Source organism: Rhinolophus ferrumequinum (genome assembly GCF_004115265.2).
Source record: "Rhinolophus ferrumequinum isolate MPI-CBG mRhiFer1 chromosome 5 unlocalized genomic scaffold, mRhiFer1_v1.p scaffold_110_arrow_ctg1, whole genome shotgun sequence".
In the NCBI taxonomy this organism is placed as follows: Eukaryota; Metazoa; Chordata; class Mammalia; order Chiroptera; family Rhinolophidae; genus Rhinolophus; species Rhinolophus ferrumequinum.
Window position 1 is genome coordinate 653,835 of NW_022680355.1, and position 27,961 is coordinate 681,795.

A 27,961-nucleotide genomic window follows, 5' to 3' on the forward strand; every position below is an offset into this window, starting at 1 on the left:
AATGTAACAAGAAGGAGGGAAAACATCACACCGAGGGGCAGAAACGGAGTCAGTTCCAGAAGACACATCTGACTTCAAAAGAAGTGAGAACTAACTTTCAAACAAGCAACATGGTTCAAAATGGAATGAACGGGTTCCCTCATCATCACTGCACGTGTTGAGGACGGGGCCGCAAGATCGTTAGCTTGGGCTGTGGCAGAAGGGATTACTGAACCCTGGGGGAAGATGGGACAAACACACCCTCAGGTATGAGCCGTGGACATTTGTGCACACCTATAGACAAGAATTCCAAGAACATGCATCCATTCTAACAACGCACGTATTTACTGATGACGTTTCTTGTTACAATATTATACGTAGTTTCCTGAAACAAATATTCACATCATCCATTTACTGCTTCAGAAAGCTTTCAAAAAATAGCACTACAGACTGGTGGGCACAAACACATTATCCTACTTTTTCCCTACCAACTTCCTTTGTATAAATGCGTAATCAAATGTCCTCTATTTAAAATGTGATGGTGTGTGCAATAGCTACGCGTGTCTGTTGCTGGTTTGGAATTCATGTATCTTACAACAAACAATCTCCATGACATTTTCTTGGTAACATGAATTTGCCTGTTTGGCTCCAATGTCTAATTCAATCTGCGGTTTTAAATTAAAATAAAAAAAATTTTTTTGCTTATGCTGGCATGAGACAACACTATTTACAACGATGGGTCTTATTAAGCGATAGGTTATCACATTTTTACTGCAAATATTTTGTTGACATTAAAATGATATATATGTGAGTGAAACAGAATGGCATGACCATCATAACAGGTACTTTATAAATATTTTTACATGAATTAATAAATATATATTCAAATAACATGTATCCTTATGTATCAGTTCAAGAGCAATTACGAAGTATAGATGCTTGGCAACTTAATTCACATTCAGTGAGATATGTTTTCATTTGCCCATTCTATACAAACATACCCCCAAGCTCAGGCTCAGAAACACATGCGTTATATACAAGACCGCATGTCAAATGAGCAGAATTGACATTGACCTGCCATCGGTGGGAGCTGGAGCATCCTGCCATAGAGATAGGAGTTTGGGAATGGGTTTTCCTTCCCGTGAACAACCCTTTTCGTGTATCACTATAATCAAGCTCTCCATTACCCCCTGGAAATGTGGGGTGATGGAGGTGCAGAGAACAGTATTCTAGACCATCTGCAAGCTATTGGAATTCCATCCTTAGGTCTTGGGTGACTTCTGAAGCACAGTGGGAGAACGGCCACCTAAGAAAGTGGGATGGCCGTCCAGTCCACCTGCTTTCACAGAACCTGCATGGGACATGAAGCAGACACTCATGTCCTACATGCCTGAATCCAGGGCCCAGTGCCCAGATGCCAAGTCGTCCAGGTTTGGAGGGAAGCACTCCAGCCTAAAAGCTGACCCTTGTGAGACTCATGCTCACATCAGACCAAATTTCCAGTGACATCACAGCACTGCAGACCCAAGGAATATGGGTCCCTCCATCAGGTGGTCCCTGCTCCAGCATGTGCCCCTCTCCCACCCCATAAAAGGCGCGGGGAGAGCTTGGGAGGCTGCGATGTGTCCCTTAGGGACGTTTTCACAGCTACCTTTGCTGTGTATATGGAGCAGTCAGTCTGGGCTGCAGTTGGCCGCCTGCATCTTTACATAACCAAGTTCTCTGGGAAGGACACTGCTGGAGCCTCACTGGCAGGACTTCTCCCGCTTGCAGGACAGGCGCTGGCAGCTCCCTCCCTCCATTCATCTTGTCTGAGGCTTCGACACTGGCCAGCTGCCTGTGAGCCACCCCAGACGCCTCCTGGAGACCTATTCCTGGCACTCGCGATGTTATTGTCCCAGAGCCATGCTCAGAACAAGGTTCCAGAGCTGATGCATTTGTCTCCCCAAACATTTAAAGATGGTGGGGAGGGGGAGGAAGGGCATGAGGCTGGGAGAGGAAGGGAAATGGAGGAGGGTGGGAAGGGGGAGACAGAGGATTCTGAAACAAAAGAAGGGCTCCCCTCCTTTCACCCCATTCTCAGTGGTGGAAATGCTGTCACCAGAAGTCATGCAGTACCTTCCAATGCAACGGCCATTGCAAACGGAGTTCTACGAAGACCCAGGGTGCACGTCGTTAGTGAGCAGCTACAGCAATGAAGATGTTAGGTTGTATCTGTTAGTCAAATCAAAAATTCTAATTGGGCACAGAACAATTTCCCAAAGCTTTCGGAAGAGGGAATTACTGGGTTGACTATACATAGTGAAAAGGGGTGAAATGGAGCCTACTCAATTTGGGGTGCTTCCACGAAAGAAGGAACCAGGGATATGTTTTTGCCTGTGCCCAAACTGATTGACAGAGAGCAGGGTCCCTGAGCTTTCCTCTTTCCTGACGGAACCACTAACGCTGGGGTCCAAGGGTTTACATGTGGTGTCCAAGGGTAAACAAGCTCGAGTGTATTTTCAGCATATGCTTCAGAAAAGACCTAGAAAGAAGTTTGTGATTAGATCACTGCATAGGGAAAGCCAAAAGTTTAAATCAGAACAAATATGCGAGACAGGGATGGTAATTACATTTTATATCTTTCATAGTGTCTAGCCTGGAGCTTTAAACACAAGAGTCTCGGTCAATGTGATTGACAGAAGGTTTGGAGTTACAATTCTTGATTAGGGGATGGCTTCCCAGGTGTAGACGGATGTCAAAACTTATCAAACTGTACACTTCAAATATGTGCAGTGTATTGTATGTCAATGATACATCAATAAATTCATTTAAAACACGAGTTAGAGATATTGCTTTCCCATATCAAGAAAGAGACAGGCCATCAGTTTGTGCACACATCTCAACAGGGTTTTCCACATTTCGAGGAATTACTTCATTTGTTGTATCTTACATTCTTTTTATTTGCAGTGTGGTGCTTATGATTTTTTCTCAGGTGTTGTCATGTTCAGGACTGGGCCCTGGAGACTTGGTCACCTCCAGGTGGCTGAGGCCCACTGTGTGTCTCTGTTGGGACTTTCCCCTTTCCCAGGCTTGTGTGAGATTGTATATAAGCTGCCCACTGGGCATCTCCATCTGGATGGCCGTTAAACACCTAACACTCTGCACGTCCCAAACAGAACTCCTAACTTGTCTTCTCTCCCAAACCACCTCTACCCGCCGCTTTCCCCTCTCAAGTAATGGCAATTTTCCATCCCCAAACTTTGGGCTTCTCTCTTCCTTTCACCTCCCACATCAACCCCCAGAAAATCTTGGTGGTTCTCTCTTACAATACCCAGAGCCTGAACACTTTTCGTCATCATCACTTCATCACTTTCTGGATTCTTACAATGGCCACCTAACTGCTGCCCCTGCTGTCACCTGTGCCCTTGCAGTCTCATCCCCACACGGCACCCTAACCATCCCTGTGCAGCCCAAGTGCGATCAGGGTGCTCCCCCACCCACGCACTCCAACAGGCATGTCTTCCCAGGGCAGAGTCTTCAAGGCCCCACGGATTCCCACCTCTGCGCCCCCCTCACTCCGTCTGCCCTTCCACGCTCTTCTTCTTGCTGTGCCCTACATGTCCCTCTTCTGCCTCGGGGCCTTTGGCAAGCTCTTTCCTCTGCCTGGCGTGTTCTCCCCCAGAAACACACAGCTCGCTTCTTCACACCCTTCAAAGCTTTGCCCAAATATCACCTCCTCATAATGTCGCGTCCGACTCCTGTATGTAAAGCAGCAACTTGGCCATACTTCTCATCCACTGCTTTATTGTTCGTTATAGCAATTATCACCTTTTAGGACAAGATATAATTTACTGATTTATAATGTGTATTGCCTGCCTCTTCCTCTTAGAATACAAACTCCCTGAGGGCAAGAATTTTTGTCAGTTTTGTTCACTGATACATTCCTGGGACATCGGGGCATATCAACAAGTGTGTGTTGACTGACTGACTGACTAAATGAATGAATAAATGAATCAATCAATCATCAATTGTGGTAGTCAGACACTTTCTGCCATTTTGCCAGCAGGGGTTTGCAAGGCTAACCACCATATACAGGATAACTAGGACACACCATCCTTATTCTCTTCTTTGACACAGAAATATGCAGAGAGAGATACATGAAATAATTACTCATTTATATTTTGAGGACCTACCAAATGAAAGACATACTGTTAGACGCTGTGGGATCAGAGATAAATAAAACATGGTCCTTCCCTTAGAAAGCTATGAGGGGTAGAAGACGTGTATACAGGTCATTCCAATTTTCGAGACTGAACAGGAGCAGGCATCTGGAGAGGATGCTCTGGGAGAATAAAGCAGGGAGACTTGCTCTATTTGGACAAATAGGAGGAGGTAATACTGGAGCTGGAATTAAGGAGTGAGCAGGGGTGGCCCACAGAGAAGGGACAGGAGGGGCCTCTGAATCTGAAGGATGAGCATTTGCAAGAGGCTGAAGTCCAGAAAAGGACTTGGAGAAAGGCGTGTGTGTGTGTGTGTGTGTGTGTGTGTGTGTGTGTGTGAGAGAGAGAGAGAGAGAGAGAGAGAGAGAGAGAGAGAGAGAGAGGCAGCTGGTAAAGGGATACATTGTGATGACTTTATAATAACCCAGGAAAGAAAGAGGAGTCCCTGAATTGAGATGGTGGCCGTGGGCACCTCACCCCAAAAGAATTCGGGAAGGAAACATGAACAAGGCATTAGAGAAATGTATTGTAAAAGGCCAGAAGAGTCAAATACCAGCAACGGAGCAAAGAGGAAGAGTGAGGCAGATGAGTGGTGAGTCATTTATCATAGGACAATGAGTTTTAAGCAGTAGAAGGAAGAGGAAGAGGAGTAATCAAAAAACCATGGGTGGAACTAGCAACAAGGAAGGGAGACCGGAGAGCATTTGCTCACCCAGCATACTCTGAGAGACAGGTTCCTTTGGGGAGTTGTATGTAGGGAAAAGGATAAATCGCCAAACAAGGAGTCAACCATTTCAAGGCCAGTGTGCTGGGCCACCTCCGGCAGTGGGGTTCTGGTGAGAATGGGGGCACTAACGCTGTGTGTGGGTCTCATCCTCCCCTTGTAGTCTCAGGGAAAACTGTGGTAACATGGGCACTTCAATCCCACATTTCTGAAGTACAGACAAGCAACCATGCTCACCTATTGACTGTTTTTCTATGTCCAATATAAAACCAAAAGCCACAGTATAAAACTTAACAGTTGATGGAGTTTTTTCCGCTGGGTTTTGTCAGTTCCCTAGGAGTACGATCAGCTCGACTGGCAAGAAGAGAAGAAGAATCTAGCTATATAAGAAACAAAAGACTGTGGTTTCGGACTTTATTCTCCAAGTACTTCGATATCTTTCCAAGTTGGAAGTTGTAAGACCTCTGTGTCTAAATAGCATGAAATCACTATTGACTAAGTTACAACCTTAGGAGCAGGATGGCAGACAGACCAAATTGTGGTGGGCAACAGAACCCGTATTTTCCACAGTAAAGAAAGAAGGAACCACAAACAAATATCAGCTTATAATTTCTCCCTAGGACGACAGACACACTCCACCCTGTCAAGGCAAACGATGCCCATATGCTGTCCCTGAAGCGTCACCTAAAATACACCCTTGTCCTGGATGTGGCCATAATGTTCTATAAATACGTTCTCTGTTTTTATATTTGTTTAATGCTCTGATTCTGCTGCCTGTGTGTGCCTGTTTAATCTGTCTCCAGAGGACGGATCATCTATGATTCTGATTCATTTTATTTAACAGCTAGAAGGTTACGAAGGGCATACATTTTTGATAAGTATTAGGCAAACTGGCTACAAGGAAACTCTCTCAGTATTTTTGGAGTCGTCAGATAATAGGTGCGATGGTGAAAAAAACCTCCCACAAGCATCCAGTACACGCGGGTTCTGGGCTTATTTCTGCCATTAACTCGCTACACTCATTACTTGGGTGAAATATAAGTAAGAGAATAGGAGTTGAAAATCTTCCTACTTAATGGCAATAAATGAAAATCTATAATTTCAAACTTGGAAAGAGCTAAGGGTCATTCCCCTCAATGCTACTTTCCCTTTGTATAGTTCATTTCAGTATTGTAGGCGAGGAGGTACCATTTCTTTGGGTGGCACCTCCACTTCCATGGCGACTGGCTTCTTCCACACCAGTGTGTTCCCAGGTAGCACGCTGGCCTCCCAGGGCATAAGTCAGTCAAATGGAGGGGGGCAGAATTCAAAGACAAATTTCTTATTCTAAAAGAGTCTCCCATATTTTTTTGTGTCAGGTGCTTCACAGATACGGCCCTTCTGAATGTAACTTTCTTCTAAATCAGAAAACTGGGGCTCAGAGAGATTCAGTAGTTCACCCAAGACCTCATAACTAGTAAGGGGCACAGCGAGAAATCAAACCCAGGCTCGATGACGCCACAGCTCCATTCTCTCCGCCATGCCAGGCTGCATCACAGAAAGCCTTGTCTCGTCTTGGCACTGCACCCAAGACCCTGGAGAGGTCCCTGGACATCTGTAAGCATCTCCTCATTTGCAAAAATGATCTATCGATCTGCCTTTCATTCGTAAGACTCCCCCTATCTGAGATGTTCGACTTCACTGATAACCCCCAGAATCATCTGTGCGCGATTCATAGACTGCACGGCACATCTGCTGTGACTTCAGCCCTTGCCTCTGCTGTACTTGAGGTCTCTGGTCTCCTGCCAAGACCTGCAGGCTACATCTGTGCTACTGGTCACTCTGTAGTTACTCTGTTACAAAACACTCAACCATCCCAATAAAAGGGAATTGAGAAGGCAGAACACTGCCCTCCATTGTGTTCAGCTCCGATCTGGTTCTCGTCCTCACCACCCTCCCCTTTTTCTGCTCTCTGTCTCTCTCTGAGCAACAGAGAAAGAAATGTCTAATATTTATTGGGGGTAGCCAGTGGGTGCAGAGAAATGGGTAAGGCAGCAGTGCATCCCTCGGCTCAGTTTGTAGGTGAACCGCCCAGCCCAGGTGGCTCTGCACTCTTTGGTTTCCTAGTTTGGATTCATCACATCTGTAATGCTTGTTCACACGCATGTGGTGAGAGCATAACTGTGCATTTTATGGTTATGAATGGCACAGCCTGGCAACTCTCCGATTATTATTTACATTCGCTGTCATGCATTATCAATTTAATTCCCCATTACATGCCATTTTTTTTCATGCATTCCTCATCCAGTAAGGACAAAGAGAGGCAAGAGCCTTGCAAAGAAGACTCGTCACCAGAACAACAGGCTGATTCCGAAGGGAACTGTGGGGTGACAGCCTCAAGTTGCAGAGATAGATCTGGGCTCACTTGAAATGAAAATTATTGTGAAAAGGTTTAGTATTTTGCATTAGTATCAAGACTTCTGGCCTCAAGGTTGGCAAGGTATTGCTAACTGTGAAAAAGGGGCCATGGCACAGCATGGACTAGGAAAAGGTCAGACACTTTAGACCACTGGGATTTCCAAGTTTCTAAAGATGCCTAAGTATATCAATGTTGGAATGTGGTATGAGAGATTCATTCAGTGCTTTACTTATTCAAATAGGATCTATCGGGGGTATCCTTCATGAGCACAGGGTTCAATGTCCTGTGGGGAGCACTAAAAGAACAGAAAGTATGCAGGAACCCTGGATTGGCAAATAATTGCTAATAAGACAGGAGCAATGAGGTCCACGTGAAGGTAGTCAGAGTTTGGGAAGGCTGGCGGGCATGCAGGTACAAATATTCTTGGCCATGGACAACTAGCGTCTTCCTGTGATGCACCGTGAAATAACCAGAGCTCTAATTTTAAAACAACAACAACAACAACAGCAAAAACCCCACTCAGAAACCACCGCAGATAGAGATCTGGCTTTCTAACCAGCTATATCCTACACGCTACATGTCTGAATTGGAGTTGGCTCTGCTTGAACGTTTGCAAAAGGGTACTCATTCAGTTCAAACGGAGGCCCCCAGCTCACTGCTTCTTGATTATTTGGTAGTAATTTGGCCACTGAACTGAACCAGAACCCTCATATTCCTTCCAACAATCACGGCCTTTATTCTTAGCCGCGATTTCCATCTTCAAAGAGAAAAGCATTTCTCTTTTGGGGGAAAATACCTCATTCCCATTGATCAATTAAGAACTGAACACACACACATACTCATTAGCACCCAAAAGAAACATGAACACAATTCACAAAACAGCTCTGATCATCTTCTGAGAAAGACATAATGACAGATATTTTTAGGATAAGGCTGCTAGTGGTGGAACAGACAGCCTCACATGTAAGGGTGTGTCTAAATTATTCCTTATAAGAGAAAGACATGCTGATCCCAGAGGAAGGGTGGCAGCTGAAGGATTTAAAGAACCGAAAGGAAACTGCTGTGGAGGGAATTTTTGATAAGCCGGATTTATGCTGATTCGGAAAACTTCTGACAGAAGAGAGTGGTGAAACCAGCAGGCCTTGTGTGCAATGGTGACCCTGAAGCCCAGTGTTCCAGGAGCTGCTGGACCAGCTCGTGAGATGAAATGACCGTTTCCACAGAAATGAAAACCAAGGTACTTCAGTCTGGTTTTGGCTGGAAGGAATACCACAAGGTAAAATACTCAAATCTTACCCTTCCCCAACAGGTTCAATTTTTAGTGGTCTCTTTTCCCAGATTCGTTCTGTCTTTGACTTTGCTGATTGGACGAAAAGTTCAAGTGTCTACGTTCCCTACACAGAGGACGGAGTGATCCCTTCTCTTGCTTTTCTCACTCCAACTCCTGCCTTTTAGGAAACATCCAATATCTTCTTTTCAGAGAGCAATGGACAGCAAAGACTCAGAGAGGGCAAGGGGGAGTGAACGGATAGCATCCTGGGACGTCAAAGGGCAGGTGGGCCTGAGCTGCTGCCTGTCCAGGTCAAGTAGTTCCTCTTTTTCTCCTCCTTTAGCTCAAGGAGAATATCGTTTTTATAATTTAGGTTGAATAATCACTGGAAGAGCTTTATCCCATGGCTTCTCCTCCTATGAGATCTCAGAAATCATTTCTGATTGAGATGCTGGAATTTTCCACAACGAATACACCTAAATTGAGCATTCCTACCCCAAATTTTATTGACACATCAGGTGATGTCCAAACACTAAGTTATGAATTCACGTCATCGGTGAATCCAGACTTACACACTCTTGATAGTGTGTAGAGAGCGGTTTAAAATAACTTCATTAGCTATTTAACTGTCATTATGTCTAGTTCTCATTTTGACATATTTAAATGGAAATTCTCCAGAAGCTATACCGTGCCTTTTTAAAAAACGACGTATTAAAAAAAAAAAAAAAAAAAAACGAAGTATTCACGTATGCAAAAATATCTAAAGCTTTGAAAGTGCCCTATCATCTTTTCAGTCATTCAGTTTGTCAGACTACATGCAACTCTTGCAACAGATAAGTCTGTGGCACATGAACAGAACTATAAGTATTTCACACACACACATAACACACCAGCATCAATAATGTAACCACAAGTGGTATATTTTTGGAGTAAAGTCAGTAATGATCTTCCTTGGAGGTCTCACTCCACCCTACACTTACTAAAAGACCCAGGTAGCCCGACAGGTTCCTCCAACACAGTATTTCCCGGAACTTCCATTCTCATCACTGCCTTTCCCATCACAAACCGGCCACACATTTTCCATCAACTCATCAGGGTTGACTCAAGAGCTCTTTCCTTCACAACTCTGGTGTATTCACTATTCCACTGAGCTTTTTCCAAGTTCCAGGACCCAAGCAAGGACTCATAGTTGACTTTGCCTTTGACCTCAGATTGTGACTTTGCTGTTACAAGCAAATGGAGCACTGTACACATCTGGGAGGCAGTTCTCATGGATTATGAAATCAGCAACTCACTGAACCTCGAGGGGTCTCAGTTTCCCTAACAACGACATCATGTTAATGGCACTAGCCACCTGCCAGGCTATCAGGGGACTTGGCAGCAATGTCTACGAATTACACAGAGGCCCTATGCCATAAATAATAAGTCTTATTAATGAAATTAATTCAAGATAAGCACCAACAAGAATAGGGCAATAGCAGCAGCAAATCATACTTGGTCAGAACAAAGGACGGAGAGATTTTTATGATACTCATTCCTACTAATACGGTTCCCCTTTAATACAATAATAGTTTAGTGGTTTTTATTTTTTTCTCTAAAGGATTACTTCTACCCACACAACTTTGCACATTAGGCATTACTTCATTCCAAGTTATCGGAAGCAACATTCTATTCATTGACACATAGTGTTGACTTCAAAGGATGTCTAAATATTGCTTCCAATTACATGAATTGTAGCTATTTAACTTTTCAGGACCAAAAGGATTCTAATCTATTTGCCTCAGCACCCTTATTCCTGTTGTGCCTTAAATAAACCCAAATTTCTTTTGCGCCGGACTGGATCCCTCAGCCAACTGAAATGGCTCATCCCTGACACTCCAGATTGCAAGAGACAAGTGACACTTTGAGGATCAAAATCAGAGTTCTGCTGATCTGAAGGTCTTCTATTTTGCCCCTGTCCAGGTCAGACGCCAATACAATGGGGCCAAAGGCTATGAATGAACTTGAAGCAATTTGAAGAAACAAAACAATGAACTGTGTCCTTCCATGCCCCTGCCAAACCCCACTTTGTTGCACATTTTAAAGAGAGCACACAGAACTAAGTTGTATAAGTGTAAGGAATAGATGTCTGCATCCAGCTCCTGAGGTACTTTCCCCAGGGTCAGCGGTGACTTCCCTGGGTGAAGTCAGAAGTTGGCTCCTGGCTCTCTGGTGCTTTCCCATAAGTCACAGTCATGCTTTTGGAAAGGACATGATTTAACGGATGCTGAGGTGTATGGGGGCTGATGAGCAGCTGTTCAAAACTCAAGTCAGGTGAACGCAGAGCAAGTGAGTCAGTCCAGGTGTCTGAATACAACCAAGGCTACTCCAAAATTGAGTAGTCTGTCACCTCTGAACCGCTCAGATTTAGAAAGTGCCTGTCTTAGGTGTTCTGAGAATCCCTTCCATCAGAAGCTGCTAGGATTCAAAATGAAAGAAGCCAGAACAGCAGCAGCAGCCTGTGTTGGGATGTTCCATTCATAGGGGAGAGAGAGCCTCATGCATTCACGGTGGGGTCAAGGAGTCCTTTTACCGCACTGGATCGCCTTTCTCAGCGAGCTGGACTTCCGGGGGGCCTGGCGTGGCTGCATCCTTCAGAACGAGTATGTCTATTAAGAAGCCACCGCCAAAGCTATTTATTAGCACAGACATCCTTTGGAAATTCCGCAGAATTTGCTTGAATCTACTGAGCAGTTATTCTGCTAAGAAGGCATGGTGAGAAAGGCACCCAGTTCTTGATTACACACCAGCAGTCCCCCACAGCTTTCAAAGTATAGGACTGGTTCATCTTTTCTTAATGCAATATGTACCGAACGTTTGGGCAGCTGCCTGCAATACGGTAGCGTTGCGTGGGGTCATTTTTAAATGACCATGTACTAAAAGGGGTTCCCTCCTCTCCACCTCCTCCTCCTCCCTTTTCTCTCTGCATCAAACTTGCTGCAGCCATTTGGAATGTAAAGAGCAGTCCATTTTAGCAGTCCCCCGGCAGCCAACGATCAGCTGCCTGCCTCCCTCCCGGCACCCTCCTCTGAATTTGCTCCCTCCTGCACCCAAGAACAAGATTCCCCTGTCATTTCCATAAAAATGGATGTTTAAAAAAAAATTCCAGCTACAGCAGTGTCCTTTCCTTTCTCTCCGGGTAAATTCAGAGTTCGGTGCCAAAGGAAAGTGTATGTGTGGGAGGAGGGCGGCTGCAGAAGGGAGTACAGTGTGGGCCGCACGTGGGGTATGCATTAGAAAAAAATGTCACAACCGCGACATTAAATACGTTACGTCCTCCGAGAAGAAGTGTCATGTCCCTTTCACCACCAGCCCAGCGTTTGAAAATGGACACAGAAGTGTTGCCTAGTCAATCGTCTCCCTGAGATCCCGGCTGGGAAACAAAGACACATTACCTTTTATTTGTTGCGCGTCCCAGGGAGCCGAGGAACTTCACGTTTGCAGCGACCGATCCACAGGAACCCGCGTCCCATTCGCCCCGGGAGCGCAGGCCCGTGGCCTAGCCGGCGGCATCCGCGCCCGGCGCCTCCGCCTCCTCCTCCGCGGCGCCCACAGCCGCCCCGCCGGTCCCTCCGCCCCCGCCCCGGCGCTGGCCCTCCGTCAGCCCATCGCCCGCTCGCGCCGCTCCCGCCGAGCCTGGCCCCGCGCCAGGGCGCCCCGCCGCCGGCCCGCCCCTCGCCCGCCGCGCCCGGCCCGCCGCATGGTGCGGGCGCCCCCCCCGCCCCCGCCCCGCCCCCGCCCGCGCCACGCCCCCCGCGCGCACCGAGCGCGCTCCTCGGGCACCGCCAGTCGGAGCCGCGGGGTCGTGCGCCAGCCGGGTGCCCGCGGGTCCCCCAGGGTCCCAAGCAGCCGCTCGCGGACAACAATGAGCGCCCCCGCCCGCGCTCGGCCTGCGCTAAAGCCAGGGAGCCCCAGGCGCCCGGAGCCGGCCACGCACATGCAGTCGGGACAAAGTTAGGTCCCGAAGGAGGCCGCGGGCCAGGAGAGGCTGGGCGGGAGGGAGAGACGGGAATCGGGAACGGAGGGCCACCCCCCCCCCCACCCCTCAACCCCAACAAAACCCACCCTGTGAAGCGGGAAAGAGGCGACTTTGGCTGGACTTGGTTGAAGGTGCAGCTCTTGTCCTGCGCTCTAGTCCAATTTTCTTGAATTGTAATCTCCCCTCAATTCTTTGGGAATGGAGATTCCTTGGAGATAACCTACGAGTCATGGGGCTATTGTCAAGGATTCACAACAATTACTGGAGAAAGGAGACTTCCATTTCCAGACACCCGGGGGAAGAACACGGGCTGACATGTTCTCCTTCCAAAAAAAAAGAGAAACAAACTCGGAGACTATCCCTACCAAGAACAATAACTCGATTCACATGGCATGTCTAAATGTTTATTGCTTCAGGAGCTCAATTTGCCCTAGACACATTTTTTTTCCCCATGAATTGTCAAAACACCATTGATAAAATAAAGGGAGAAGCAGACAGGAGCACCGCTTAGCAAAGGTGAAAAAAGCGGCTTGTCTAGGGTAAAATCTTTTTCTAGAACTCTCTCTTTGCTGGATTTCCCAACATCCATCCATCCATCCCCCCCCCACCCCCTCTTAAAGGGAGAGACTGGTTCTCACCATAATTCAAGGAGATTCTGGTAGAGGCAGCACCATTATTTCCAGGGCACTGGCAGGAGTGAAAACTTACAAACTTTGTAATACAAAGAAATCTCACACATCCTATCTTCCAACTGTTCTCTCCAGACACAGGGCGTGTGTTCTCTAAAGATCGCTAATGAAAATTTTTGAGAGTTCAAGAGTTCCCAGTAAAGGAAAACTCGGTACCCAGTTAACATAGGGGAAAGAGTGAACCCTGTGTCAGGACTACCTGTCTTACTTTAAGCTGTCTTGATCACATGCTCCTGACTGGGGAACGTGACCCGATTCTCAGAATCTGAGGCGTGGGAGGAAAGCTGTGTCTGAATGGGATGTGTCTCTACTTCTGGAGTCCCTGAGGATTGTTCTAATGCGAAGCCCACTTCTTTCATAAGGCAATTGAAGCCCATCTCCTCCTGGGAGGCCCTCAGGAATGTTACTTCTTTGGATGCACACTGTTTCTAGGGGTGGGGATTGAGGAAATGTTCAAACCTAGTGGTTCTCTTCCAAGATTTAGTTCCCATTTTTAGAAGAGTCACTGGATTCCATTTATATCCACCTGCTGCGTTCCCACCTTGGCCACTGGAGTTCTCAGTATGTCCTAAACGGAACCTGTTCCCTTTGCAAATCCTCTGTCCAGGTTCCCTATTCACTACACAACATCGTCCTCCCAGCCCCGCCACCTCCCCCCACAAACAGGCCAGAAACAGGGATAGAGGGGTCTTCTATCACCTTCCATTCACGCATTGCTCACATTCAGGTTATCAGCCTTCCTTATCAATATTTCTGGAAAGTTCCTTAAGAGCAGTCCCTGGTCTGACTTGTTCCAACAGTGCCTGGTGCTGGTTAATCCTTGCTGACCTGTGATCCCTGCCCTAGCCTTGTTTAGTGCACACCACCTTTCACCGAGGTGTCTCCAGCAGCCCCCAACAGGCCTCCCGTCTTGTCTCTGAAACGCATTCTCCACACCCGCTGGAGTAACTCCTAAAACTCAGATCTGATCAGAGAACGTCTTTGCTTAAAGCCATTCAGAGCTCCCTTGGTTGTGAGGAATAAAGACCACACTTCTTCGAATGGCTAGAAGGGCCTGAACACCAGGCCCTCCTTATCCATCCAGCCTTCTCTTTTGCCACCCGACCCAACCAGGGTCCTCATCACCCCCTGCCGCACAGCTCCATAACCCTCTTCCTGGTCCTCTAGATGCCAGGTTTGCTCTCATCTCTGTCACCCAGCAGCCAGTGACTTTAGAAACAATCCAGATTATGTCACTGCACAAGTTCACGACGGTCAGTGGCTTCCCATTGCTCCCGAGGCATCCTTTCCATTTTTGTCACATGTTAATTCTCCCCATCCCTCTATGCCTTGCCACGCAGGCCACCTTTCTGCCCTTGCATGACTCCTTTCCTCTCTTCGCTTTTGCATGTCTCATTCCTCCTGGCCTGAATGCTCTTCCACCCTCCCAACCCCACTGTCATCCTTTGGGTTTTAGCTCCAACCCCAATTCCTAGATAACCTTCCCTGATCAGCACATGGGAAGTGGTCCCTCTCAGATACTCTGTATCATCCTTCTTAGCACTTATCCACAATTGGTATTCACAGCCCCAGGATAAGAGCACAGACTGATATTAGCAAGCCTGGGCTTGAATCTTGCCTAGGGCACCTGCTAGCTGTGCAACCTTGGGCAACTTTCTTAACCTCTCTGTGCTTCACTTTTCTCATCTACGACATGGAGATACTAACACTGCCTACCTCACAGGGTTGTTATGAGGATTAAATGAGTCAATTTATATGCAGCACTTAGAACAGGTTCAGGCTGCATTCGCATAAACCCTGTGAGGGCTTTCTGTGTTTTATTCTCACTATTTCCCCACGAGGCCTGAACTAGTACCTGGCACAGGATCTTTTTATCCCTTAAGCCTTTTGTGTTTGGGGCCCACACAGAGATGAATAAAATATAGGGGGGGAAACCTTACTTGAAGAATTTAAGTACTAAGACAAATAGGCCATGGTAAATCTTGATGAATGAGATAAAATTCAAACTTAGATTATCTGGACGTTAATGGAACTATGAAGGAAATACATTCTCTATTTCACCCGTTGTGATTCTTGGAGTTGATGGATGACAAGCTTTGCCCGTCAGAATTCTGTATGGTCTGCTTTCTGAGGAGCAGCCGATACCCCCCTGAGAATTCAGGCAGTTACTTGCAAAGGCATAAAGAATCAAAGGATTTTTGCAAAGTGTTGGTCCATCCACCAGCCCTAACATGAGGGTGTGATGAAAAGATATAGTGTTTCAATTTTCAGCTGGAGTTTGATACTTTGTGAAGAGTCTAACTGAAAAAGGAAACATGGCAGGCTGGTTTCTGGACTTCCCCCTTTGTGTTTTACTTTCACTGCTAGAGAAGATTCAGAAAGAGAAAGACATTTCCTTTTTGCCTTTCCAGAGGGCAAGCTGGATTTTGAGGCTGGGATACCTGGGGATCCCTTTGTCTCTCTCACACAGAAGTTAGGGAGCTTTGTTTTGAAAAAAGCTGAACTCTCAAAGACAGGGGAGGTGGGTACTCTGAGGCTTGGGAATGGGGGATGTAAAAAGAGATGGAGAAAGACTGTGGCATCCCCAGAAGAAGGAAAGGGGTGACATCTGTGATTGGAGAGACCCATACTCTATGTCTTACATGGTGCCTCAAGAGGGCACTGGTCACCTGATGGGGTAGCATGTGGACACTGGATGGGGGTACTAAATTCTAAGAGGTGTGTCTTAGGCAAAACATCTTGGGGTTCAGCTGGGAGGGATGGGGTCTTTGGCTTTAAAAAGGACCTCAAGTTCTTGGGTACTGAGCATCTCAGTGGCAACTAGTCTGGATTGATGACAAGAGGCCCTTTTCTTGTCTTGAGGTACAATGTGAGCTGGGGGAGAAGAAAGAGTGAGTGAATTCCTGCTTCCTTGGTGAGTGAGAATGTAGTCAGATTTAATTGGGTTTAGAGAAGTAAATCAATGTAAACTTTTTCATGTTGGAAGTTGCAGAGCAAATCACAGTTGAAGTTGGATGCCACCTGGGAAGTGACAGTAAGTTATATTGTTACATTAGTTCCTGACCTGCCCCATATGACAATGTTTGCATTCCGTTTCCTATCTTTCTAGCGAATAACACTGGCATCTTTCCTTTTATACTCCAACCAGATTTGAAAGATAGAAAAAGACCCCTTTGGGGCAGGTTAAAGTGCTTGACTGGTTTTAAGTGAACCCTATTCTATTTTTATATATACCCAATCTTTTTTCTCCCCACTCCTAGGTCAATTACAGGCCAATGATGAACCACTTCAATCAAAAAGAAAGAATTCCAGCTCCTCTCATGGCCTGAGAGTAAGTACTTAAAACCATGGTCCCTGGGGGTATATGAAGAACTCATCTAATAGCTGTGCTTTACTTTGTTATTTTTTTAAATAGCAATGTCATTTTTTAATAGCTATGTTTTATAATCTTGTTATGTTCTCATTATATTAGATTATTGCTTATTATTCTTTCCTGGTTGGGAATCACCGTTTAGACCACCTCCACACATGGCAACAAAAACCCAGGGCAAGTCTTTCTGAAACACAAGAATCAATCAAAACATCACAAACTAATTAATGTAATTTGGAGCCCCTGGGAGCAGCTGTAGTACAGTGAGGACCGTAGTGTAAAATCGGTGTACATTACAAGTATACCCGAGTACGCAGGTTAGCTCTCTCTCCCAACCTTTTCTGTTTATTTACTCAGAACTATCTATTAATAGCTAGTGAATACGTATTGGCACTTCTCAAGTGCCAGAAAGCGATTATGTGCTTTACGTACAATAACTTATTTCACCTTCTCCATAGCCCTAGGAGGTTGGTACAACCTCCCATTTAGAGGGGAGGGAATGAAGGGAAAGGTTTTATAACCCATCTCAGGTCCCACAGATGATATATAGGCAACAGCCAGTTATCAAACTCGGGCAGTCTGACTTCAGAGTTTGCATTATTAATCCGCACTCCCCTTATCTTCCAATTGTGAAGCATTTGGAGGCATCACATCCCTTATACAGGCCTCGCCCAGTGGGTATCAGCTGGAAGGAGTTCCTTGTTATTTATTTGATGGCCAATTCCCTCATTGCACAAGGGAGTTAAGACAGAAATATTTGTGAAATTGAATGGAAAAAAATTGCCAGCACGTATTCCTTTTTCAATTGTACCTTCTCAAGAATGTGAAGGCTTCTGTGCAGGTGACATCAATCAATCAGTCTCTCAAGGAAATAATAAGAATGCACTGAGCTGGCGAGTCAGTGTGGGAGGAAGCACCCCAGGATTTCATGGGACCCTGGCCCCTGTGCTGTGGGGAGCAAAGGCCAGTCAGTCTCTGGGAGGTGAGATGGGGCTGGAGGCTGTAACTGAGTGATGGCTTATGATGCGAAGATTTCTCGGGCCACCAAATACAAATGTCATGCATGGTCTTAGCTCCCTGTGGGGAGAGAGCCCCAAAAAGCAGTTTCTAGGCTCTCGGCCTCACATAGAAAAGTGCTGGCTCAGGTAGTAAATGGCCATCGACTGTGATCAAATGGCCATCAGCTGTGGCTAGTTGGCCGTCAGCTGACACCAGTGAGCCATTGGGCACTAATATAACTGCCGTGGCTAGGCTAGCAGAAAAATGGGGGGAGCTAGCAAGAAGATGGTGGCTGAGCCTGCAAGCGGCACAGTGAGGGTTGAGAATTGTGTGGCTCCTGGTTCCTGTGTCTCCAACCCAGCCACCAGCGAGAGTATAGAGATATGACTCCCCTACTTATGGCTCCGTGGGTGTTCCTTTTTGGCCTAGCCACATCCTGCGTTCTTATGTGGGGAGCGGGAGCACAGACCCCACAGGCCACCCCGCACGACACTCCCGCTCCCCGCATAAGAACACAGGACATGGTGAGGCCAATAAGGAACACCCACGGAGCCATAGGTAGGGGAGTCATACTACTATATTCTCCATGGTGGCTGGTTGAGACACAAAAGCAAACCTCTGCCAGTACCCCAACAAGGGGTCTTCCTGCACCCCAGTCTTGCTGGCGGCTGGGTGAGACACAGGAAGTAGGATCCACATGATCCGCAATCTACCATCCATGCTTGCTAACCCCACTTGCTAGCTGCAATCTGCGATCCGCTTCTCTGCCTGCCTGCCTGCCTGCCTGCTTGCCTTCCAACCAACCAACCAACCAACCAACCAACCAACCAACCAACCCCCTAGTGTAGCCACGGCAGTTATGTTAGTGGCCAATGGCTAACCAGCAACAGCTGATGCCATCTGATTATAGCTGACGGCCACCTACTATCCGAATCAGCACCTTTCCACGTGAGGTTGAGCCTGAACACTGCTCTCTGGGACTCTGAGACAAATCACACCTACCCCAAATGTAACATCATAGGATTCATTATAATTCTCTTTATAAACAGAGTTCAGTATCATGCAGGGACTCGGCTCCTGCTCCCGGCAGGTGAACGCAGGAGACATGGAGCCTGAAAAGGAGCAACCACCATACCCTGCTCACTGCGCCATGTGTAATGCAAGGTCCCAGCTCCCGCTCTCTGCACCAGAACGCAGGACATGGTGAGGCCAAAAAGGAACACCCACGGAGCCATAGATAGGGGAGTCATACCACTATATTCTCCATGGCGGCGGCTGGTCGAGATGCAAAAGCAAACATCCACTAGTACCCCAACAAGGGGTCTGCCTGCACCCCAGTCTCCCTGGCGGCCGGGACAGACACAGGAAGTAGAATCCACATGATCCGCAATCTGCCGTCCGCTTCTCTGCCAACCAACCAACCAACCAACCCACCTGCCAGCATAGCCACGCCAGTTATGTTAGTGACTAATGGCTAACCTGTAATAGCTGATGGCCACCCAGCCACAGTGGATGGCCATCTGATTACGGCTGATGGCCATCTAATAACTGAGCCAGCACCTTTCCACGTGAAGCTGACAGCCTGGAAACTGATATCGGGGACTCTGTCCCCACAGTCAGTGTAGCACATTTCTAAGGTTCTGACTTCACCAGCTAGGAAGCTGGCTAGGCTATTTGTTGAGATGGGGATCAGATACAGAAGATTAGAACTCACAAAGAGATATCTGGGTGGAAAATTTAAAATGTTGGTGATGTCCATTGTTAGGCTGCCCCCAAATATGCCAAAGTGGCCTGTTGATTATTTTGAATTAAAATTACTTAACAAGCTGCTGATGCAGAAAGGGCACTCTGACCCTCTTCTGTCCCTCTGAGAGCAGGAAATAAATCTCTTCAGTGAAAGGTACCCTCCCTGCACCAGGAGGGAAGAGACACCCTTAGCACCAGAATAGAGACTCTGGGGTGGTGAAGCCTGAATAACAAACCTTGTTACCTTTTACTAATTTACTGTCCCAAGCGCATGGTCTACTTAGATTCCTTACTAATTAAGCACCCACACCTAAGTTTCTTTGCCCTTTCAAATACTCACGCATTTACTGTTGCTTTGCCCCAAAAGTATAAAAGTTGCTTGCTTTGCTCTTTTTTGTTAGGTCCCCATTGCTATGAGACCTCCTCATGTCTGTATGTAATTCGATTTGATTTTCTTCTGTCTCCTGTTCATCTGTCTCACGCCAAGTTAATTCTTAGACCAGCCAGAAGAACCTAGAAGGGTAGAGGAAAACTGCCTCCCCAGCACTACTTAGAGGGCATTGAAACCTATGGGAACTGATGAGATTGTCTAGGAAAGAGGTCTCGGGACCTAGCTCTGAGGCAGTAGTTCTCAGATATAAGCCAGGATCACCTGGAAGGCTGTCAAAACAGAATCTGGGTCTCACCCTCCAGTGCCCGCAGACTTTCTGATTTGTAGCTCTGGGTTGGGAGTGTAAGAATTTTCATTTCTAGTAAGTTCAGGTGACATTGCTGCTGCCGGTCAGTGAGCACCACTGTTCCACCACTTAGGTCTTCACTTGGCTCCACGCACCCTGGCCTCCCTGCTGTCCTCCCAATTTCTCAGGCTTACTGTAGCCCCAGGGCCTTTGCACTTCTCCAGATATTAGCAGGAATCAAGCTGGTACCATTTTCAGGTCCCTGCTCAAATGTCACTTTATGAGTGAGATCTTTTCTGACCATCTTTTTTTCATTCATTTTTTTTTTTTAGTAGAGACAAATGGAGGGAAGTTTTATTTTTTTCATGGCTATCACTCAAGTTTTTAAATGCCCAAAATCACAGTACTCTATGACCATTTTTCTCAAAAAAATCGCAACTCCTCCCACTCGCCCTCTTACTGCCCTCTTCCTAATACGTTCCCTGTTTTGTTTTTCTCTACTGTCCTTATCGCCTTCTAACAGACTATACAACTTATTTACTTAGGTGTTTGTTTATTACCTGTCCCTGCCAGGAGAGCAGGGATTTATATCTGTGCTTCTTTTATTGCTGACTCTCCTAAATCTACAACAGTCCCTGGGGTAAAGCTGAAGGTCCTCGCAGGTATTCTATTCATCAGTAGGCGCTGGCTGGGGTAGGGACGAGGCAGGGAACCGACTCTGCAGGGTCCCTGTCCTTTTGCTCACAACCTGGTTATAAACAGAGCCCTCCTGCCTGTCCAGCCTCACCCCTCACTCTTCCCTGCTGGCGTGTCACCAACCAGCAAATGAGAAGCCTGTGCGGGTCCTTGTTGGCGTCCTGCCGCGGCTCACACTGTATATACCTCCGGGCAGAAGGCCTCCCTGCCCGCCCCCTCACCTGGATAACTCCCCTCAGGCTGCACGCTCCTTCTCCTGGCCGCCTTCCCAGAAGTCCCCTCTCCAGCGCTCTCAAAGAACCCGTGCACGTCACTCCGCGTAGCACTTTATTGTAACCATTTCTGCTCGTGTCTGTTCCTCACTCTGTGGGAGACCCCTCATGGGTAGAAATCACGGCAATGCTTGGCTTGTTTTCATTAGAAGAATTCTACTTTATTCTAAGTCCTCAAATGTTGTGACTCTGTACACAGCATATTTGATTTTGCTTTACCACCTCCTTCGGGCCCAGCATTGTGATAATTACCCAATAGATTTTTTTTTTAATAATTAAATCCATCCAGTGAATGAAAAACAGGGGAAGCCCTTGTGATCAAAGATAGCAGCGTGTGACCAGTGTCTATATGCAATTCCATATAATTGTCTTCATAAAGGTGGCCTCAATTATAGTCCATCTGAGACTGTAAGTGGGCTGTCTCCTGAAAGCGCTAGGGTCATTGGATGGGGCAATGCAAACATCAAAGCCCGATTTGGGGAATCCCCGTAATATGTTCTGAAGATTCCTAAAAGCCTGCACGGAGGTCTAACAAAAGCACTTAGTAATCCAGTAGGTGTTATTTCTGTCTTGAGATGAATGCCCTTTCACTTCTTGTCTTAGTCTCTACTTAGCAAACTCAGAATAGTTTTGATGTTTTGCTTCCAGAAACCGAAGGTGCTTCTTTTATTTATGTTCTTTTAACTTCTCTAGTGAGGTTTTGGGGAGATCGTCACAGGTCTCCCCTCCTATTGCATCAGCCTTTTCACTCTCTAAAGTGCCAAACAAAGCAAATAAGCACCACGGCGCGAACAGCTGAGCCTAAGTATACCAGATGCCTGAGGACCATTTTGGTCACAAGTTCTTGGTAGAAGAGGGGATGTACAATGGAGAGAAAGGAAAGTGTCTTCAGAATCTTTAGGGAAAGACTCCTGTGCTCTTTACAAAGGAAATTTGCCCTTGAAAATGGTTATAACCTAATGTGTGGTCAGATAGTAATAATAATAATAATAACAGCAGCCGCAGCTGTTATGCATTGAGTGGTACCAGCACAGGATGTGATTACCTATAATCCTGGCACAGTAGGTATAACAGCCGTGTGGGACATAATGGCATCGTGGTCGATGACAGTGGTGTGCCATAGAGCCCAGCTGTGTCACAGGCTACCCCACCCGGGTTTGTGGAAGTACGTTCTGTGATGTTCGCATAATGATGAAATCGCCTAAGGATGCATTTCTTAGACGGTAGCCCGGTCATTAAATGGTGCCTGGCTATATTAATTCCCATTGTATAGGTCCAGAAATTGAGGCCCAGAAACACTAAGTAACTTGCCAAAAGTCCATACCCAGAAAGAGGCAGATTTGCATCCGAGTCTGAGGCCTCCAAACTGTGCTCTTTCCATGGAAGCTTAATTTAGAGCAAAAGCAGAACTCCATCAATCGAGAGCTCACAGTGAGAAGAGTCTCGCAATTGGTTTCTGGTGGAAGGGGAGCTCGAGGAAGAAATGGGAAGCGGAAAGCACCAAAGGTAGGTAGTATTCAAATAGGTGACATTTTTGCTGACGCTGTTCCCTGCTGCCCCTGGTAGCGAACATCATCCCCACCCCAAGCCAAGCTCTGCAGATACACGGAGGTATTCTCCAGTGGGGCCAAGTCCAATGACAGGGCATCACTGAGTCGTGACTGACCCCAGCTTGCAAACCTGGCATAATCTCAGTTGTCCTTTTGCAGTAGTTGTTTTTACCATAATCCTTGGAGCTCGCACGGTCACATCTCTGATTCTGCTCCTCATCCCTGGAAGGCTTTGAAAGGGTCACTCTGAGCCTTTGGGCAGGGCCTTCCTAATCCATCTACACAGCAGGCTGAAACTAGTGTTCTGATCCACTTTCCTGCCCAAAGAGCCTGGGGAAATAATCGTAGCGGTTAGCAGTCTCTGGCACTAGACTGCCTGGGTTGGAACCACAGGTCAGCAACTTACTAGTTGTTGACCATAGGCTAGTGAATGCATAGTAAAGAGTGATTGCTTATCCAAAAAGTGTCAGATGTTCTTGGGTGCTTATTTAAAAGACAGGTTACTTATCATGGAAGTGCAAACAATCCTGAACTATGGTTTCTCTTGTGTAAGAAAATTAAGAAAAATTGCACAAATCCATTACTATCCCAGTGACATAGTAAAGGCCATTAGACAAATTTTGAGGAAAAACTGCCTTATTATTATTTTTTCAACTAAAAAGGAGGAAGTCTTGGTGGTTCAGGGCCCTACAATGAAAACACACAAAAATGGCATAGCATGCTGTTTAAGATCAGATTCAGAATGGTCAGAAATATGAAACTCGTAGCAATAGAAAAAAATTGATAGTCTTTTCTTATACATATGGTCAATCTCTTTTAGGTCCAAAAGGTGAACTTAAGCTATATATGAATAAAGCTGTGTGGTCAAAGGATACAACTAGATAACACATTTTAATATGTTCTTAATATATTCTTGAATTCATGAAATAGGTTGTGATCTATTGCAAAAATGGCCACAATCCCTTCCTTCTCTCTGTATCCAGGCCCCTGGTAATGTGACTGTGAAGTGTTATCTAGAGACGCAGCCTGTTATCTTTCCTCTTGAATCTGGACTTGCCTTGGCCAATAAAATGCAGAAGAAATGACAATATGGGGTTGGACAATTAAGTTTGCAAACTTGTTGCAATGATGTTGCTAACCTTTTTTTGATACCAGAGGGATTATTCATTATTAATTTGTACCAACTGGACAAACAGTTAGCCAAGTTTACTATTTGGAAGTGCTGAAAAGGCTGTGTGGAAAAGTTAGACAACCTGAACTTTTCGCCAATAATTCATGGCTCTTGCATCACGACAATGCACTAGCTCACACGGCACTGTCTGTGAGGGAGTTTTCAGCCAGTAAACAAATAACTGTATTGGAACACCCTCCCTACTCACCTGATCTGGCCCCCAATGACTTATTTCTTTACCTGAAGATAAAGGAAATATTGAAAGGAAGGCATTTGGATGACATTCAGGACATCAAGGGTAATACGATGACAGCTCTGATGGCCATTCCAGAAAAAGAGTTCCAAATTGCTTTGAAGTGTGGACTAGGCGCTGGCATCGGTGCATACTTCCCAAGGGGAGTACTTCGAAGGAGACCATAGTGATATTCAGCAATGAGGTATGTAGCACTTTTTCTAGGATGACTTCACAAACTTAATTGTCAGACCTCGTATACCAGTTCAAAATTTAGCTCTTAAAGGTCTTTCATGCTTCTGCTTGATGTCTTGTAGCACTGCCTCGCTCCCATATGAAAAAACCTGGGCTAGCCTTCTGGAAGATGAGAGACTAAGTAGAGGTCAAACTGAGTCAGCTCATTCTCCCAATTGAAGTGACAAAGCCCAGCCAAAATTAGCAAAGCTACCACTTGACTTGCAGCTGACCACAGATGCGTGAGGGAGGACCAGAAGAACCGCCCTGCTGATCCCAGCCTAACTTGCCATCACACACCATCATGACCTGAATAAATGCTTGTTGTTTTAAGCCACTACATTTTGTGATGATTTGTTATACCACACTGATTAACTGAAAAAAAACAGGCTAATTTGTTTCTTCACCCTACAGAAAGCGGAGCTGTTAATTTCTTCAGTTTCTTTTCTTTTGCTATATGCGTGCTGACAAAATGGGGGAATATATCTTGATTTGCAAAGGGCTTGATGGTAAAATAACTGATAATTTTTTTCAACAAAATACACAAATGCCTTGTTGAGCTCAACGGTATGTGGAACACAGTCATGTACATCACTGCGTCACACCATTTCACCCCGTGCTTGTCCCAGCAGCCATTGCAGCACACACCAAGAACACCCCACTTTTACGCTTCTGGGAGTTTCCTGACAAACATCTAGTTATTTGAAAACTTGTCTTTTTAAGGAAATATGTAAGAAAATAGAAAACTGCCTCTGAAGCTTGACCTTTTTTAAAATAGCATTCTGAACATGTCCTCCTCCAGCCAGGGGGAGTGGCTGGCTGGAGTTTTCAAACTCAGAGATGAATTGTTAGTTTTATTCATGGAGAGCAAATGAAAACAAACAAACAAAAACCCATAATACAACCTTTGAAAATCCAAATACATCAAATTAATAAAGATGAAGAGTGGCTCACAAGGCTTTTTTTCAAAGCTAAACTTTCATAGTTAGCCAATGCTAAGCAAAGCTAGGAACACTTTTTTTTCCCTTGTGTGGGAAAACCACATCTATAAAGAGAATGTTCTACAAATGAATGCAGAGAGTTGACGGGGAACAGTAAATCTTTTGTAACTCTAAGCTTGTTTCATATTGGGGGCAAGATAAAGAAAAGCATCCTCAGTCATCTTACTTCACTGAACAAGTGTTAGATCCCCAAGATTGATGAGTGGACCAGAGACCCTTTTAGTTCATCATATACAGGAAGATGCATTTTTTTTGACATTTCCATCTGCAGAAGCCTCAAAATGCTTCTTAGTTTGGTAGCTTCCAAGGTAGTCTGTAGTGATTGTGCTGGCGTGGCATGTAAAGTAGGGAGAGAAACGGCGCTCTTTCTACCCACATATTTATGGGCATCTAGGTCCTCAAAATGCTGAGGCACCAAAACAGAGAAAAGAAACCCTCTGGACACTGAAAGTGACAGCTTTAGCTTTCTTCAGTGCAGCTCAGTTTTCCAAAACATCTGGGTACAATCCAAATGTGTCCCATTTTGGGTTTTCCTTTGTGTTCTTGATGGTAAATCATTTAAATTCAATAAATGCATTCATTCTATAATATAAAAGAATGCATAGTTTATAAGGGGTATAAGATAAACAATGAGAGTAAACAGAAGCATCCTATAATAATAGGTGTTGGTGAAAATGGGGAGAAATTGGGCCCTCATACATTGCTGATGGGAACTGTAAAATGGAAAACAGTCTGACCGATCCTCAGAATGCTAAACACAGACTGACCAAATGACCCACTCCTAGGTATATACCCTAGACAAATAAAACACACAGCACACAAAAAAACGTGCACATGAATGTTCATAGCAACCTCAACCATAGTAGACAAAACTGGAAACAACGTAAAATGTCCATCAACTGATGAATGGATAAACAAAATGTGCTCTATTCATACAATGGAATACTCTAATAATCAGCCATCAAAAGGAATGAAGTACTGACACATGCTACAACATGGATGCACCTGAAAACATTATACTAAATGAAAGACATCAATTACAAAAGACAACACGTTGTATGACTCCATTTATAGGAACTGTCCAAAAGAGACAAATCTATCTACAGAGAAAGGAAATTAGCGGTTGCCTATGGTTGAGGGGAGGCGTGATCACAGGGTAGAGGGTGATAGTTAATGGGTACAGGGTTCCTTTTGGGGGATGTTAAAATTTTTCCAAAGTTGCCTGTGGTGATAGGTGCATCACTCTGTGACTACACTGCAAACCACTGACTGGTACACTTTCCTAGATGGATTGCATGGCACGTGAATCACCAGCATCCTCCTTTCTTAGGGCTACTGTCCCCAAGCTCTGGTGCACGCCTTTGCTCTTCTCTGCCATTCAGGTCCTGGGTGTTGAAGGAACGCTATGATATGACAGAGTCAGGAGACATTCAAATAGGAGTCAGGTACCTGATCCCCACTCGTTCACGTAATAAATATGTATTGAGATCCTACAATGGGTCAGGTACTATTTTTAGTACTAAACATACAGTTAGTGAACAACACAGAGCCTCCCCGAAAGTCCCTGTCCTGGCACTTGGGAAGCTGACATTCCAGTAGGGGAATCAGACAACAAACACGCAAGTAAATAAGTACAGAGTGTGTGAGATGGGACTGGGCCGGGTAGGAGGGAGATGCTGTGGAAGAAGGACTCAGGGAGAGAGGGCAAAGCCTCTGAAAGACGAGGGTCGTGAGTAGGTGAGGAGGTCTGGAAGGGGAGAGGAGGCCTGACCTCCTGTAGGCCCACACCTCCCTGGAAGACCTTTGCATTCTAGGAAGGAGACAACCACGGTCAAGAAGAAAGACCCGTCAAGCGACTCAGCTGTGCCCAAGAAGGGGAGGCACCAGTGGACACTTCCTGTTGCAAAAGGTGTTGGGAGCTGGCGGTGAGCACTGGCCTCATGTCTTTTTTGCCAGCGCTACTAGGCAGAATATACTTTAGTATCAGTGAAACATTTTACAGACTTTCTCATATGTACTTCAATTCTGTAATTGTAACAAAAGGTCTGGAGATATTCAGATAGGGGTGTATCCTTACTATGAGTAAGTTCATAGCTAGTAAAGTAACCACATACAAAGAATGTCAATTAATGAAATAATATGCTCATATTGAGTAAATGTATCCCACATGCTCGTGATGAGCCCTCACAGTAAAAACATTATCAACGGTATGATCAATTAGTATTATTGATTAATTATATCGGTCATCAATGACCTTCACTATTATTTATGATTAACAGCTATAGTCTAATAAGAGCTTCATTGGTAGCACGAGGCCTTGGACTTCGTTACAGTTATGTACAGATAACTATTTTCAGGAATGCCTTGGATGAGTTATGAAGAATTCTTATCAAATTTAAAAAACGACCGAAAACTTAAAGCTGAAAAGCAGGATTCAAAAAGGTCTGAGAAGAGAGGTTGATGGATTTAACAATGAGAAACATAGGTTTCACCAAACTGACTGCATATATGTAGGATGAAAAAAAGCAGTTAGTATGCAAACAAAACAAAACAAAACAAAAAAGATATCCTGAATTTTATTGACAGGAAATTTAGTAGGCGCCTAAAGGGTCATGCAGTGGCCCCAAAAGCTAGTGCAATATTAGTGCAGGAACGAAATCGCAGGGTTCACAGGCAAGGGTGTTCACAGGACCCAAATAGTCAGAACATATATGGATGAAACTGAACTGTGTT

At 45.6% G+C, this 27,961-nt stretch overlaps 1 protein-coding gene across 5 annotated transcripts in view; it reads right to left on the minus strand.

Moving 5' to 3' along the window:
• FRMD4A (FERM domain containing 4A) overlaps window positions 1–27,961 on the minus strand; it is a 564,004-nt gene that overhangs the window by 197,881 nt on the left and 338,162 nt on the right. The window contains exon 1 of one of the 5 annotated variants that reach the window (XM_033100574.1): window positions 12,008–12,189. The exons of the other annotated variants lie outside the window; for them this stretch is intronic. The gene's annotated coding sequence lies outside the window, so the exon portion shown is untranslated. Of the gene's footprint in view, window positions 1–12,007; window positions 12,190–27,961 lie in introns of those variants that run through there. 5 annotated transcript variants of the gene reach the window in all.